Below are 16,696 nucleotides of genomic sequence, written 5' to 3'. Positions count from 1 at the left end.
CTTATTTTATTTTAGCCAAAAATGTTCAGCATTCAAGTTTTTGTTAAAATATCTAAATATTCCATGGGGAAAAGAAAAGATTGTTGAGAAGAGACAGGTACAATGAGCAGGAATAAAGCAATAAAAGGCTATGTGAGCCTGAGATTTTTAGGACCATGGGTATGAAAGGTCTACATGGGACTCCTTTAGTTTATCGGTGCTTACAGTGGTTGGCCTAACATCTGTAGTGCTACCCCATCATGCTACCCAAGAACAAGAAGAAATTGAGACAACCTTCTCTCTCCATTATAAAGATATATTAGGATTAAAAATGTAAAATGCTAACATTTTTGTAGATGCTGAGAGATGACATTGTATGATAGAATCTCTGAGGTAACCTTTTACCGTCTGACTATAATCAGGATGATGCTATCAGGGGCAGAGTTAAGGTTATTTGGGTATTCTTAAATATTCAGGAAGACTATGGATCATTTCACTTTTATGCAAAGTGCAGTCTTAACTTGAAACTACCAAAGGTTGTAAATTTAGGTTTATTGAGAAAATAAAGGTGCATTAACAGAGGAAAATAAAAATTTCCCTTAGCCTTCAATCTGGATTCATCAAGTATTTTAGCCTAACCTCCTTTTGCATTTTCCTCTTCTCCTTTCAGACCAACTGTATACTACTACAGATTTAATCCATGGTCTAAGTAATCTATAGATAAATAATCTGCATGTACAAACTTCATCTCAGAACTGGTTTTCCTCTATTGCCTTTCCCTCAGCTCACTCACCTTGCTTTCCATTATGCCTTATCCCAGCTTTAGTCTTTACAATATAAGATTTTGCTGCCTGGCATAAGAAACCCAGGGACAGAATTTGTCCCTGGTTTAAGGTTTGTGATTTTTAGCAGAGCACTTTAGGGAATTATTTGTTATCCTGTATTTTGTATGTATTGCATTCTGAAAATACCAGAATCTGGTGGAAAGAGGCATTTGTCATCCATATAGTTTCTGGAGGCACTCTTTCTACTGTACTTTAAAAACCAATTAACAGTGCTCACACTGTCACTCTTGGATCAAAGTTATGTTGATATGGGTTCAGGACCATGTGATTTCTGAGTATAGCTTTACATTTAGAAAATTTACTAAAAATTCAAAAATGTATTTTTTTTTACTTTGTTTTTAAAAGGACGAGGAAAGCACAGCATGTAACTGAGTTTATGGCTGTGCTCCTCCAAGCAGAGAATGTGAATGCAGACTATGAATGTGCATTCATCAGTCGTGTGCCTAGTGACAAAGGTATCCAGTGTTGGAAGCAGAAACTGTATTTTGCCTCAATCAAAAAAATAAATAAACACAATAAAAAAACCCAGCATCTTTTCATTGATTTTTTTGTTGGTTTGTTTTTTGTGGCAGAGAAATAACTTGTTTGAAACATTAACTCAGAAATATTAGCCATGCTTGTTCATATAACACTGTTATTTTGATAGTTTGGAAAAGAAAACAGGCTTAGGAAAGAAAAAGGAATTAAAAAGAGTAGAGGTGTGGATTGTATGGCTCAGGGAAGGATTGAGAATTGGTCACCAGTTTGAATCTGGACCAACTCATCAGTCCCCTACACTTATTTCTATTTGGTAACAGTTTTGTGACTTATGTGGAAGGAGTTGGTGGTGTCAGTCCCATTTCTAGTAAGCAGTTGTCAACCTGGCGTCAGTTAATACGAAAACCAATCAGACCAAAAACTGAATAGGCATGAGACTTCTCACCCTCTGCTTTCCTGCATGCTCCCAACTGGAGATACCATGACAACACCTGTGAAAGAAAGCAAAAGGATCTGTTGTCCAACTGCTTGGCTAAAAATCTCACAGTGCAGAATGTCTGAGCTTTTAAAGGTTACCTTCTCACAGTACTCCCATCCCACAAAATGTATGCGAAAGCAAGGGCCGGCTCCAGCTTTTTTGCCACCCCAAGCAAAAAAAAAAAAAAAAAGCCCGATTGAGCTTCCGGTGAATCACCACCGACAGGGCTGAAGGGGGGGGGGGGGGGGGGGGGAGCCAGTACAAATTACTGGGGCCCGGCGGTCCAGAAGGGGGCCTGGCTTCCCCAGTTTCCCCCCCCCCCCCCGTCAGCCCTGTTTAGCCAGTCCACCCTTGCTGGGGGGCCTGAATTTTTTCACCAGGGCCCGAACCCACTCTTGGCAGCCCTGGCCGCCGAAGAGGAGGGAAGGAGTGAAGGACCCACCACCAAATTGCCACCACAGACCCGGACGTGCCACCCCAACAACTGACAGACTGCCACCCCTTTCTATTGGCCACCCCAGGCACCTACTTCCTTTGCTGGTGCCTGGATCTGGCCCTGGCCGGAGCAAAGGGGAAAACACTCACCAGCAGCATTATGGGATTGTTGGGGCCAAGTTGCCTCTATTTTGTACCTCAGACTATGGCAGCCCTGAAACTCACTGAAGAGAATCTTCATAAGATTGGAGTGGATGTTATAAGCCTTGACCCAGAAAAGAGATTAAATAGGACGGATGGGGTAAAGACATTTTCCCAGCTCTCTATCCTTCCACAATACTAATTTAGAAATGTGGGAGGGCATGATAGGGCCCTAACTATCTTGGATCTGCTAGATCACTCATAGACCCTAACCCTAGCCCAACAAAGGGAAAGAATAAGGGATGCGTGAGTCAAAAGCCTTACAGTGCAGAACCACTAAATATCTTTCCTACCCCCCTCAACAGTGAAATCATTTGTATATGGTTGTAGACTTGGATCAATATTTTAGTAACTGCAAGAAAGAGATTAAACAATTTTACTGAGATGGAAACCTACAGCAGGGTGGTGACAGGATGTACCAGGACCTTTGAGGCCCCCTGCTGGAGGCCTCAAGGTCCTATCATACTGGCCCCATAAAAGGAGCAGTGAAGGTGGGTCCTTCAGGCTTGCCTAGAAAGGCTGCAGGGAAGAAACCAATCAGAGCACAGTAGCCTCAGATAAAAGGAGCAGAGCAGATCAGTTGCTGACTGGGACCAGAAGGACGAGGAAGGACTGGAAGGCTGTGAAACTCTCCAGATGAAGAGGCCTGGGAGAGACCTTACTCAAGCAGGGAACAGCCAGAGAACCCAAGGACTGTAACCCTGAGGTAAGGGTGAAGAGGAAGGGGCTATGTGGGAAGTGGCCTAAGGAATAGCAGTAGCAACTATTAAAGAAAGCAGCATGTGGCTGCTATTTGTAGGGTCCCGGGTTGGGACCTGGAGTAGTGGGTGGGCCTGGGTCCCCCTCCATTGGCTACTGTTGAAGTAGCCAAAGCCCAAGCACAGGGCTGGAATTTAAAGGGCTCAAAGGTGGGGGTGAATACCCTGCAGAGGACTAAAGACTTTAACAAGGGCACAGGGATAGGCTCTTTTGGACATTTTACCTAGGAAGGGGTTTGTTTGTGTATACTGACTGAGTCTGAGTTGGCCAGAGGGCAGAGCCACTGAACACCCACCTCATGAGGTTAACAGCCAACAGGGGACACCAGGAGCAGAGAGAGTGTAAATGTTTGCATCGCATCCAACTGACAAGAGGTGCACATAAGTTGTCAGTGTCCTCCTTAAAAGGGGTTACACGGCCACCGCAGATACCATGAGTCTGATCCTTCTCTCATGATGATGTAAATCAAGAGTATTTCCATGGAAACTAAAGGAGTTCCACTACTGTAAGACTAGTGTGAGAGCAGAATGAACCCCATGTACATGTAGCTCATTATTAATTTCACTTAATAGTGCCTTTGACCGTAACAGGCCATTAACAGCAGATAGGTGAGTCCTGTGTTTGAGAGAAAGTGTTAATACCTAAATAGATGGCTTCCTTGTGTTGCAAAGAAGTCAGGACCAGATGATAATAAGGAACAACTCTAGGAGTGGAAACTTTCACAACTAGAGAGAGTAATTGGAACAACATTTGAGTGGATCATCTGGGGAGAAAGTCCTGTTTTCTGGAGTTAGTCAGTGTTCAAGGCCAGAAGGGACCACAAGATCATCTAGTCTGACATCCTGTACCTCACAGGTGACAACAAACAGCACTCACTCTAAACTCAACAACCAAAATTAGACCAAAGTATTAGAGCCTACAGGAGACTAGACTTTTATGTGCCACAGGCAGATAATAGGAAAGAATCAGACCCAAACATGATTATAAAGGTAAAGGTCTCCAGTTATATTGATACGCTGTGTAGAACATATGACAGTCACAGAACAAATGGTAAGACTGTTTGAGAAGAGAGTGACTAAGAAGGAATTGTTGTGCAGATGTGATTAGACTACTCTGTAACTAAGCTTCGTGCAATCCTGGCTGCAGATTCATAATTATTTTACCTATATTTAATAATTGTTTCTATTTCTGTAAAATTGCCAATAAAATATTATTTGACTTAAGAGACTCTGGCCATAGAATTGTTAGCTTGGCTAGCTACTAACTGGTACACTCAGACCTAATTCTCACTGCTAAAAAAGGTTAATTTTTTACCTAATATTCGTAATCCCCCAAAGTGAAAACACAGTGAAGACCAAGCACTTTAGTTTTATTGTGATGTATACTTGTTGAGGTCAGCATTATATCTTTGCCTGGGTTTCACCTCGCAGTAAAACAAAAGGCCTTGTATTCCCTGTGTTTTTACCTCAGGATACCCTAGCATGTGTGAGCTATGTCTATGCTGGAGCTGGAGGTATAATTTCCATCTTGAGTAGACATACACATGCTCCCTCTGATCAAGTTAGCACACTAAAAATAGAATGTAACCCTGGCAGTGTGAGCAGTGGGACAGGCTAGATACCCTGAATAGGATCCTGTCCAAGACCATAGGTACATACTCAGGCATCTAGTCCCTTCTGCCACTTGTGCTGCTGGAGCTACACTTCTGGTTTTAGCACACTGATTCTGATCAAGCCAGTGTGAGTATTTCTATTCAAGCTGGAAACAACACCTCCAGCTCAAGTGTAGACATAGCCTTAAGTTACCCTCAGGTAAAAGACACCTTTTAATAGTGAAGACAGGGCCAGAGGATGTATAAAGTCTCTCAAGAGAGACTGAGGTAGGTGTAAGTAACTGCTGAGGTACATATCCAGAAAATATGGGCTACCTCCTCAGACAGAGCTGCACAAGGGCTGTGTGAGATACGGTGGGCACAGGAAGACCCATACGGGTTACTGTGCAAAGGTACAATTGACAGATACTGTATAATACTTTGCTTTTATATTGCCTTGCATCTGAGTACCACACGCGTGTTGTACAATTAATAATTATACCTCAACATCCCTGTGAGATTGTTAGCATCATCCCTATTTTACACATGGGAAAGTGAGACACAGAGACATTAGCCTAAAGTCACAGAGTAAGAGAACCCAGAACTCCCGATGTCACCATCTATGGTTACACCACTGGAAATGTAAAATTGTAGCACTTAATCAGGTTTGCACTTTGTACCACAACACAGGAGACCCCAAGTTCTTTTGTTACCTGTTTCTCTTTTCTTGGGTTGCTTGTAGTTTTGAAAGGCAGAACTTCTAGCACCAGAAGGGTAAGGAACACCTAGAAAGCCAAATTGTTTGTGTACTGATAAAATAATACATTACCTTCTGTAGAAATATGGCTGTATTTTAATATCACTATTATAATTATATTGATATATTCTGTCACCTCAATCAGCCAGCTAATTCATGGGTGCTATCTCCTACTGAAATCCTGCTGGAATTATAGCTTGACACTTGAAACATTTTTACCCTCAAAAGAAATAATTTGTTACATATAACTTAGTCAAAAGAGAGGTGGGGAAAAGCCACATCATTTTTAAAGAAAATTCTCTCAGCTCCATTGTATTCTAATCACACGTTGTGAGCATTGCTAACAGATTATTGACGCTGAAGTCCATTATTTTCCTTGATTTAGCTCAGGCTGAAAATTACCATCATAGTCAATTAATGGATATTAGCCTTTATATGATCAGGAGTGTGAACAGGCTGAATCCCTACTCTAGCCTCACCACAGCACCCATCGGAGGACCTGACCCAGTGCCTATGAAAACAATGGGAGTCTTTTCACTGACTTGAACAGTGTTTGGATCAAGTCCTTAGTGCTAGATTCACAAGGTGGATGTATCTGCCTACGTTTAGGCATCACTGGTATTCACACAAACCCTGCTCAACTGCCATCTACCCCAGTAAGTGCCTAAAGTCCAATGGCATCTAAATTTCTGCTGGCGCACATGTGCTCAACTGCCTAAATCCTGACGCTGCCAAGCAACTTGGTGTCTAACTCATGGCCAAGCCCTTGTGGGATCCATGAGGTGGAGGAATGCCTACTTATCTTCCCTGTAGGGCTCAATCCAATAGGCATGCTCAGATGCTGTTTAATAGGACAAAGCACAGCTGAAGGCAGACAAGATGGTGGTGCCTCCCTTATAGCTACTAGTCTAGTGGTTAGGGCACTCACCTTGGCTGTGGGAAACCCAGATTCAATTCCTTCCTCTTCCTGATGTAGAGCACGAACTTAGTCTTCCACTGCTCGGGTGAGTGCCCCAACCACTGAGGTGCACCTGTCTTAATCTCACTTCTTGATGCTATAACCCACTAACAACCCCCCTGCCCAAGATGCCTTTTGCCACTATGACTGGAGGAGTGTTAACAGGCTACTTCACCTTAAATGGTCCCTTGAAATATGTATTAACTATTTATACTAAACAATCGATTCCACGCTGTATTTAGCTGTGACACTCTGAGTATGTTTGAGTACCTGAAGAAGATCTGTGTAGCTCAAAAGTTTGTCTCTCTCACCAACAAAAGTTGGTCCAATAAAATATATTACCTCACCCATCTTATTTCTTATACTTGGCTGGGTAGATGCTGATTGATTTCAACATACTTTTCTAGTATTTCAAAATTACAGCAATAAATGTGTGAATAGTACAAAGAAATCTGCAGAAAATGAAACCAATCATCCCCATTTCACTGTCTCAGAAAAACTCTCAAAGCTATAGCATTACTAAAGAAATCAAAGTGCCATAATAACATTTTATAGTCCCTTGAACTGTTCTTTATAACTGACTAGTAAAGACTTCATAAACCATGCATCATTATTATTTATTATTTAGATTGCCATAGAGCCCACAATGTGCTACATGCTTCCTAAATACAGATGGAGGCACAGAGTGAAGAGTCTAAAAAAGACCAGGACAGAGCAAGAGTGGAGGTAAAGTAGACAATGTATTAGCCAAGTTATCCTGTTCTCCATCAACCCTCCACAGTTCAGATGTCCCTTCTTTCTCCCACACCAACTCCCAGCTTCAATTTTGGTGTCCTTGTTGGATCCTTGCCTCAACATTCAACTTCTTCCCTTCACTTCCAATTTGCTCATGAGATAAATAAGCAAAACAGATAAGTAACATGGCCCAAAGCTCACTGAAATCAACTAAAGTCTTTCTATTGATTTTAGCGGGCTTTAGATTATGTCTTAACTGGCTAGTTTCTTGTAGACATCATGAAAAGAGTGGGTCTTCAGAAGGAATTTGAAAGAGGAGAGGGAGGTGGCTTTATGGACCAGATCTAGAAGGCTATGCCTGGTGGTAGGATCTAGAAGAAAAATAGTTGGGAGGGGCGGATAAAAGGGACAATGTGGTTGGCACTCTTTAGCAGCACAAAGGAGGCAGGACCAACACTATAAGGGAAAGAGGTGAGGCTATCCCATTCTTTTAAAATACACCCTCAGTTACACTATGGGAAAACCAGAGTTAATCTGGTGATTTCAGTGGAGTTATTCTGCCTTTACACTGGTGTAACTAGAAGAAGACTGTGTCCCACTATGGCTAAAAAGGTTATTTTTATTATTACCATAGGGTTTGTTTATCTTGCAATGTCTCAGGGTGGCAATATTTTCTATAGTTATTAATATCACATTAACTGATACTTTGGAGGACATCTACATCACACAACAGCTTGCAACATGTATTTCAATGATCTTCATAATTAGGGTTCAGTATTAGTTTCAATTCTCCCTTCCCTAAATCTAAAATCCACTCGTCAGGAACAACTCTTATTTATATATTTTGGAACATCAATTCTTGGAGCACGATCACTTTCTAAAACACCTGCCAAAATAAAGCATGGAGTATGTGTGCATGTGGGGGCAACAAATAAAGCATGAGCCCCCGTCTAAAGCACATTGCTACTCCTACTCCTGTGCCCAGTTTGTATGTAGTCTATTTAGATGATAAACCTCTCATCTTCATAAGTCTGTAAAGTAATTAGCACATCCCTGTTGGCATTACATTACTAATAGTAAAAATGGCAAAACTTCCACTGATTTCAATGGGGCAGGATCAGACTATAAGGCTAGCCTTAGGCATGCAAGACATTTCACTATATGACAGCCTTTGAGCCTTAAAATTCAACCTGTCCTGGAGGAAGCAAGTGAAATTTTAAGCGTCCAGCACTGTAACTGAATTACTGCAGTAAGAAGGCAAGCAGGGTTTGAGCCATAAACAAATTAGAAGCTCAATTACAATGGAAAATAACTGCATTCGCTATGGCACACCAACCACAAGGAAATATTTATACTCCATTATTATGGTAGAAGTGGATGTTTTTCCCAAAGAGCATATGTTTTCAGAAGAAATAGGCACACCTGCCTGCAACCATATATGAATCTGAGTCACATGTTCAACAGATTTCCATGTGATCAAAAGGTAAATGTATGTTCTGCCCATACTGTTCAGTTACAATTTTGCCTTTTGTTTGAAAGCTCAACTGTTTTGTTTTCCTTTCTCTTTATGGACAGAGTAGGTGGCTTATTGCCTTTTCAGCTTGGTTGCCCTCCTTTCTAGTTTCCTACACTTATTGTGATAATTTTTTTCATCCATGACTTTTTAATCAAAACTCCCCTGATGCATTTATTCACTCATTTTGTTTCATGCCAGTGTAAGAACACATGGTAGATTCACATACCAGAGGGTGATGTTCTCCCCTCCCGGCACAAAGCCAGACAAATAGGGATTTGTGTGGGGAACGATGAGGGTTAAACTCCTCTCTCTCTCCTAATCCAAGCCTCTCCATACTTCCTCTGTGTGGGGTATGGTACCCTGGATCTGCACAAGCATGTGACTCATATCCCATCCCCAATATTTTCTGCCACACCAACCTATTCAGAACAACTGTGTAGATGCTCCTGGAATCCTTGTGGCTGTTCCATTATATCTACTGTGACTGCTTTCCTCCTCCCAGATCACCCAGGGTTTAATCATGGTAGAGGACCTTGTGCAGCTAGGTAAATTTCACCCTTGCAGAAGAAGAAAGAGGGACAGTGGAATGTATTGTGCATGGAGGGCGGGGGATTAAAAATTCTGGATACTACCATGCTCTATGGCAGGGGTAGGCAACCTATGACACGCATGCCGAAGGTGGCACGCGAGCTGATTTTCAGTGGCACTCACACTCCCCGGCTCCTGGCCACCAGTCCGGGGGGGCTCTGCATTTTAATTTAATTTTAAATTAAGCTTTTTAAACATTTTAAAAACCTTATTTACTTTACATACAACAATAGTTTAGTTATATATTATAGACTTATAGAAAGAGACCTTCTAAAAACGTTAAAATATATTACTGGCACGCAAAACCTTAAATTAGAGTGAATAAATGAAGACTCGGCACACCACTTCTGAAAGGTTGCCGACCCCTGCTCTATGGTATCTAGCATATAATGGTAAAAGAACAAATGGAAGACCAGGGGACATATTTATGGTGACCCTTCAGGATGGATATCTCTCAGAGGACAAAATGTGGCAGTGAGATGGATTTTCACAAATTTCAGGTGTGCTCAAGGAGTCATTCCGAAGTGTCTTAGAATGCTAGCAGTGTCCTTTTCAATGTGTTCGTGTTGTAATCTAGACTATGCAAGGCCCCAGGCTTTGGTAGGTGGAGAGGGTACTCTTCCACTGAAAAAAAAAATTGGTGGACAACTCTTCAATACATCAGTGTTCAGGAAAAGTTGCCCCCTGTTTTCAGATGTTGCCATAGCTCATCTACCTTTGTTTCCTTTGGGGGAACTAAATAAAGTCAGACGAGCTCTTCCTCTGTTAGCATCTCGGCACTCCACTTGAAGCAGGTTGTTATAGGGCTGGCCCAGATAGAGAATTATTTAAAGATCCAGAGCATAATTTTAACCTCAATGTCATTTTAGGTTAGAGATTTGTTCTTTAATGCCACCAAAAGCAATTTTTTGTGCTAAACAGCTTGGCATTAAACAGCAGTTTATTTAAAGATGTTTGGGTTGTAACTGGCATGACACTGTTATGCCAAGTCTTGTTTGGCTTTCTGATGATCTAAAAGTAATACCACCCTGTGGAGGATTAGCCCATAAATGTGTATTGAATTATACTATTCCATTCCCCTCTCTTAATGAAATGTTCGCTCCATTGGGATTTGACAAGTTTCAACCATGATTATTACAACTCAGGTAGCATGAGAAAAGTGAGCTGAAAGAATAAGAAATATGTTTTTGATGTTTTTTTAATTCTGGAATAACATGTCTGTTCTAATTAGAGATGTGCCTTCCAGGCAGATGTTCAAATCAAGAGGGAAATCATATACCAAATACAAGATTAATGGTCCCACATGCTAATGAAGCACTCTTTCAGTTACAGTGCTGAGGAATAAAGGCACTATCCAGTCACTGGTGAAGTTACTGCTATATGCTTCCCTAGTTACAGGGATCTATTCCTCAGCAATTTCTTAGAGGTTATGTCACTGATTCATAGGCCAGTCTTTTTACGTTTTTCCTCTTTATGCTCTGTGGTACAGTACAGGATTTATCCCCATACGCCTCACACAGACAAAACTCTTGAAGCTCACACACAGTTTTGTATGCTTTGGAGATACAGTATCGAACCCTATGAAGCATTTGCTTCTTGTTTCTGACTAGGCATTGGCAAAAAAGTGAACTCTCCCAAATAGTGTGGTACTGACATAGTCACAGAAGGGTGGTGCCTAATTCTGTTATACAGAACAGGCCAAGATTCAGTTCAGTCAAATAATATGGCTTATTTCCTGGAAGTATGAAAGGATTTTCTAAAAGTGATATGAGAGCAGACTCAGACCCCATCTTCTTAATAGAAAGGGCCTTTATTTTCTGTTATTAAATGAAAGATGAGATTATCACTGACATAAATCCTTACAATAGTCCTAATGGGCAGATTGAGAGAGACCCTGGAGGAAATCCTCAGTTAGTGTAAACAGGTGTAGTACCACTGATGTCAATGGATTGACATCAGCTGAAGATCTGGCCCTCCATTCTTTTCTGTGCATCATTTTTCACACATCCATAAACTAAGACTATGTTTGCATTTCCTGGCATCTGAGATTTGGCATCACATCTTTAAAATAAATTAGGATTCTGTTCTATAAAAGTCTCTATTTGCATGTAGAGCCTTTGGGTTCAGAGGGTGGGATCCAAATACAGAATTTAGAAGACTGTGTGAGCTGATGATTTTGTCAGTCTTCTGTCTATGCGTGCATGTGCACGCATGCGTACATACACAATTTAAGCATCTCCTTCTCCCTAGCTTATCACTGGTTCAGTAGAACCCAAATTACCTTCATTTTAGTTTAATTTTATGGAAAGGGAATAAAACATAATAAAATATTGCTCCCAGTAGGGCAGTTATGTGGCATAATCTGCATTTCCATTCCATTTCAGGCTGCTTCAAGAGGACACTGCGTTGCCAAGGTTATACAGCTATAATCATCATGTATTTATGCAAAATAAAATCTATGTAATGTGCAACATTAAACATGATGAGCTTATTAAAAGGGAAACATAGATGAACAAAAGCCTCTTCTTCGAGTGATGCATTTAAAGACAGTATGAACTGGAGCTTTATTCAAACACCTGCAAATACCTGTTTTTCTATCACTCTGCCAGTCTCTATATGCTAATATTATTAGTGTCACTGTTCATTTATTAAATATGTTGACTTTTAGGTTACAAATGTTTCTTCATGAAAGGTTTTCTTTAAAATAAGTATTAAAAAGGGGTTGTTCTGTGAACTTCATGCCCTGAACTGTGGTGCATTTGATGGCTTGTCATGTAAGGTGAGTATTTGAAAATCTACACAGCACCCATCTCCCACCTGTTCAGTTGGGTAAATTGGGTCCTGATTCTGTAAAGGTTATGAGTGCCTCTTCAAATTTGTTGAAAGCCCTTAACCCCCGTTGCAATCACAGAATGAAGTGCATGGATTGTTATTTCAAGCCTGGGAAGCATTTTACACAAGGGGGAGCCTTTTTACATTCAGTAAATGCTTCTGCTTCTCTGAAAAAGAGGGTGGATGTGATCGAGTGTAAGCAGGAGAACATCAAGCCGGTGTACAGAGGTGGTATTAATTTTATATATGGCATTAATGAGATCTTTTTTTGAATTCTGTGTCTAGTTCTGGTGTCCATACTTAAAAAGTAGGTTGATAAATTGGAAAGGGTCTAGAAAAGAGCTTCAGGAATATATGCTGTATAGTGACAAGTATCAGAGGGGTAGCCGTGTTAGTCTGGATCTGTAAAAAGTGACAGAGGGTCCTGTGGCACCTTTAAGACTAACAGACGTATTGGAGCATAAGCTTTTGTGGGTGAATGCCCACTTCGCTGACGAAGTGGGCATTCACCCACGAAAGCTTATGCTCCAATACATCTGTTAGTCTTAAAGATGCCACAGGACCCTCTGTTGCTGTATAGTGAGAGACTTAAGAAACACAATCTATGTATTTTTTTCAAGAGAAGGCTAAGAGGTGACTTGAGCATGGTCTACAAATACCTACCTGGGGAAAATACATCTAATAGTAGATGATTTTATAATGCAGCAGAAAATGCATTAATGAAATCCAATGGCTGGAAGCCGAAGATAGACAAATTCAGACTGGAAATAAGGTGTACATTTTTAACAGTGAGGGTAATTATGATTGCATCAACTTGCTTAGGGATATAGTTGATTTTTCTATCACTTGAAGTCTATGGGCTTGATGCAGAAATTCCTGGGTGAGGTTCTATGGTCTGTGTTATGCAGAAGGTCAGAGTAGGTGATCATAATGATCCATTCTGCTCTTAAAAATCTATGAATTTATGAAAATGCCTCTCTATTACTTTATGTAATATTTCCAACAAAAAGAACAGGCAAGTACATGGGCCAGATCCTGAGTAGGTCAATGGTAATATGCTAATTTATACCCATGGATCATCTGGTCCCATATGTGTGAGTAAATGTGGTGGAGAAAGAGAACTAAAAGTCCTTAAGAACTCTCAAAAAATATGAAAGAAAAGTTTTGATTTTCTATTTTTAAAAATAGGTTTTATTTTGTAAGATTATTGAGGGGCTTCTGGGATGAGAGGGCAAGCAGGTCCTCCTCTCTAAGTAGGAAAGCTGGCTGCCTGGATACAGGGGTTTTGTAAGGAGAAAAAGGATTGTACAGTAATTAGTGCACTGGCTTAGGGCCTGGAAGACCAAGTGAATCTTGGGAAAGTTTCTTGGTGTCTCAGTTCCCCATCTGTAAAATGGACATATTACTTTCTTGCCTATGAGGATAAATACTTTAAAAATTGTGAGGTGGTCAGATACTATGGTAATGGGGGACGTAGATGTACCTCAGATGGCATGTGATGGCCATCATATTGGTTAACACATCAGAAACTGAACTTCAAGAGCTAAAAGCATAAGTTGCTGCAGCTCCTTTGAGCTAAAGAGTCATGTGCTCATATCTTTGGTGGATCAGGCATAATACACACTAACCAACATACAAGTGGGTTACAACAGTGTATTGGAGGGAGTGGAAAAATAAAAAACTGGATAATTTTAAAATTCCAAGAAAAATCATGGTAGTGAGGGATTCTCTGAGATACTACAACAGTGAGTGTAGCATGAAATCTGAATGTGAGAAGATGGATTTTCATTTTTCTGAACTATTCCTTTTATGTATAGTCATGGAGTATTCTGTAGTAATGGTCTCAAACACTACTGTGTTCTGTTTATTCTGTTTATTTGCATTTGGCTTTATTTAGATTTAAAACAATAGTAAACATGCAACCCAAACAAACAACACAAAAAGCATACCAAAATCTGCAGGAGCCCTCACAATTAATTAGACTCACAATAGTGTTGCTGCACTGTCTTGCCTCATTACTGCGGAACATTCCAGCAGTTTCTTTAGCAAGGTTTGTGTCACAGGGTGGCTGGCTCTTCTAAAGGGAAATAGGTCTCGGGCTGTCTGTGACACAGTTGATTTGCCTCCCTAGATGATGAGAATGAATCAGGGATGACACAAAGTTGGGAGGTATTGCCAATTCGGAGACGGATCGGGATATCCTGCAGGGAGACTTGGATGACCTTGTAAACTGGAGTAATAGTAATAGGATGAAATTTAATAGTGAAAATTGTAAGGTGATGCATTTAGGGATGACTAACAAGAATTTTAGTTATAAGCTGGGGGACGCATCGGTTGGAAGTAACGGAGGAGGAGAAGGACCTCGGAAGCAGGATGACTATGAGTCGGCAATGTGACGTGGCCGTGAAAAAAGCTAATGTGGTCTTGGGATGCATTAGGCGAGGTATTTCCAGTAGGGATAAGGAGGTGCTGCTTCCGTTATACAAGGCACTGGTGAGACCTCATTTGGAGTACTGTGTGCAGTTCTGGTCTCCCATGTTTAAAAAGGATGAACTCAAACTGGAACGGGTACAGAGAAGGGCCACTAGGATGATCCGAGGAATGGAAAACCTGTCGTATGAAAGGAGACTCGAGGAGCTTGGTTTGTTTACCCTAACCAAAAGAAGGCTGAGGGGGGATATGATTGCTCTCTTTAAATATATCAGAGGGATAAATACCAGGGAGGGAGAGGAATTATTTCAGCTCAGTACTAATGTGGACACGAGAACGAATGGATATAAACTGGCTGTGGGGAAGTTTAGGCTTGAAATTAGACGAAGGTTTCTAACCATCAGAGGGGTGAAATTTTGGAACAGCCTTCCAAGGGAAACAGTGGGGGCGAAGGACCTCTCTGGCTTTAAGATTAAGCTAGGTAAGTTTATGGAGGGAATGGTTTGATGGGACAACGTGATTTTAGTCAATTAGTCAATAATGTGCCATCGCTGGTAATTAGTATCAATGGTCAATGAGGGTCTGGCTGGAGAATCTTGCCTGCATGCTCGGGGTTCTACTGATGGCCATATTTGGGGTCGGGAGGGAATTTTCCTCCAGGGTAGATTGGCAGAGGCCCTGGAGGGTTTTTGCCTTCCTCTGCAGCATGGGGCAGGGGTCGCTAGCTGGAGGATTCTCTGGGACTTGAAGTCTTTAAATCACAGGATTTGGGGACTTCAACAGCTGAGTTAAGGGAAAGTGGGTGGGTCAGCTTTTGTAGCCTGCATCATGCGGGAGGTCAGACTAGATGATCATAATGGTCCCTTCTGACCTTAAAGTCTATGAGTCTATGAGGTAGTGAGACAGGTGGTCGTGTGACTAAACCAAGCCTGCAAGGGGGTAGAAAGCCAGACAGGTCTGTGGACAGCCAAAGGGGGACTGCAGCTGCAGGGAGAGAGTGTCTCCTGTAGTGGTCCCAGAGGAAGAAAGTTAAGGCTGGATAGAAAGTATAAGCTGGAAGTTATCCTTTTGGGGAGTGGCAAAGGAGGCTAAGCCTTGCATCTTCTCCAGCTGCTAAGTACTGAGGAAGGGACAGTACCTCAGGGAGGAAGGGCTGTGCCCAGCTTAAGACTGGGTGGAAGACATTTGGTGTCCATTTTGGAATTCTGTGTTAATAAAACCAGACCCCAAGAAGGGCTGTTATTGGACTCCCTTGCAGAATCTCAAAGCTTGAGCTCCAACCTGAGTCCGAATGTCTACACTGAAATGTTATAGCCCTTCAGCCTGAGCCCATGAACCCAAGATCGCCACAGCTGTGGGACGGATCTTTTATTGCAGTGTAGATGCTCTCTATGTATGTGACCCCAAGAGGTGCTGAGTGAAAAATTTTGGACAAAACTTTTTTTGCAGATTTGCCAACACTGCAACATTTCCCAAAGTTGTGTTTGCTTTGCCAAATTGTTTCTGTTGTGGTGAAAAAAACCTGAAACATTTCATTTTGATATTTTTCCAAATGAAATGTTTCCATTTTTCAATTTGAAACAAATCTTGTTTAGAAATTCCATTCAATTTTATTTTTAAAAAAGCTTTAAAAGGTTCAAAATAATTTTTAAAAAGGTTATTTCACCTGAAACTGTTTTATTCAACCCAAAACAATTTTTTTGACTTGCCAGTTATTTAGAAAAATGTCAATTAGGGGTCAACTTGAAATTATTTCCCCCCCCGATTTTTCTTTAGTGCAACTATAATTAATTTCATTAGCTCGGCATCTTTGAAGACAGTTTCTGCTTTGTAAAGTACTTTGTGGGGGGTTTGTTGGAATGAAAGATTCTATATCGGCACAAGAGATTACTAATCCCAATGTGTGATTTTTCTCACGAATAGGCCCACTGCTTGAAATTTCTTTCTTTTTGACATTTTTTGGAGACAGATATGATAATGTGCTAATTTCTCTTCTGAAAAATTATGATATAATGAAGTGCAGTGTGATACACTGAATTCTGTTTGTCTATTGTGTATGGCAAGAGAGAGGAAGAGAAGGACTAAGGGTTAAAAATAAGTATAAATAGGATGTTC

At 41.0% G+C, this 16,696-nt stretch overlaps 1 long non-coding RNA gene across 1 annotated transcript; it reads left to right on the top strand.

The window, feature by feature from the left end:
- Nucleotides 1–2,959: 2,959 nt before the first annotated feature.
- LOC135982027 (uncharacterized) lies at nt 2,960–11,818 on the top strand. Its single transcript, XR_010599224.1, has 3 exons — nt 2,960–3,121; nt 7,109–7,206; nt 11,704–11,818. It is a non-coding gene; the product is annotated as an uncharacterized LOC135982027 (long non-coding RNA).
- The last annotated feature ends 4,878 nt before the right edge of the window (nt 11,819–16,696 follow it).

Source organism: Chrysemys picta, chromosome 3, assembly GCF_011386835.1.
Source record: "Chrysemys picta bellii isolate R12L10 chromosome 3, ASM1138683v2, whole genome shotgun sequence".
In the NCBI taxonomy this organism is placed as follows: Eukaryota; Metazoa; Chordata; order Testudines; family Emydidae; genus Chrysemys; species Chrysemys picta.
This window is presented reverse-complemented; position numbering and strand designations above follow the sequence as displayed.